Raw genomic sequence first — 1,146 nt, 5'->3', positions numbered from 1 at the left:
CTTTAATATCTAAATTCACTTTACCTCCCAAATGATATATTTTCATATATGTACCGAAGGGTGAATTTTTTTTTTTTTTTTTTTTTTTAATTGATAATAATTTCGTCCCCCCATGGGATCGAACCACCGTCCAAGTGGACGGGGACGAAATCAGGACAGTCCTGATTTCGTCCCCGTCCACTTGGACGGTGGTTCGATCCCATGGGGGGACGAAATTATCAAAAACTAAAAAAAAAAAAAAAAAAATTCCCCTTCGGTACATATATGAAAATATATCATTTGGGAGGTAAAGTGAATTTAGATATTAAAGGACATTTGTAGCTGAATTGAGATATATATATATATATATATATATATATATTATATATATATATATATATATATATATAATGTGTGTGTGTGTATAAAGACTACTGAAAACTGGAACAAATGAAAGGATATTTTATCAGCTTCCTTATTTGTACATCACAACTCCTTTTCTTTTCTTTTTTAAAGTCTTCTGTCTCAGAGAAGGAGAGAACGCTCTACGGATGCTGTTAGGGTATAATTGTTTTTCTTCCAATGACTGTTGGGTTTCAAATGAACTGTGATTTCTTGCAGCCAATCTTACATTTTTTGTTTTCAACTGCTAGTGCATATGTGGACCATCTATAACTTCCTGGTAAAACTTCCAATCTCTCCACCATCCATTCCAGTCTGTGGCCTTGAAGTGATAGGCAAAACCTGCTAATGTGCTGAAATAGTTATTCATTCCCGAAAAACAGCCGTTTCATTCACTGAAGGGAAGTCTTCTTCAGGGCTACTCGAGATTTACAATGGAAATACATTATATGAAACTACCTCGAAGACTGAAAGATGTGCTGGAGAGACGCTTAAGTTTTGCCAGCAAGTATAGATGCCACGTGTGTGAGTGTGCGTGCTTGATATATACTTGAGTGACAATATTACAAACATTTTATTTTAATAGGAAGTAGTGAAAAGCTGGCTAACTTACAAATGGAAGTACTCTGGTTGGTACTTTTAACTAGAGAACCAACTCGCCCTTTAACTAAACAATCCATAATCCTGTATCTAACTAACTGTTGAAATACCATCATGTGTTGTCGGCCGCATAGGTAATTTTTTTATACTCGCGCGTGAATGAAA

The sequence above is a fragment of the Macrobrachium nipponense genome, chromosome 19 (genome assembly GCF_015104395.2).
Source record: "Macrobrachium nipponense isolate FS-2020 chromosome 19, ASM1510439v2, whole genome shotgun sequence".
In the NCBI taxonomy this organism is placed as follows: Eukaryota; Metazoa; Arthropoda; class Malacostraca; order Decapoda; family Palaemonidae; genus Macrobrachium; species Macrobrachium nipponense.
The sequence above is the reverse complement of the archived record's forward strand: the minus strand, read 5'-3'. Positions refer to the sequence as shown.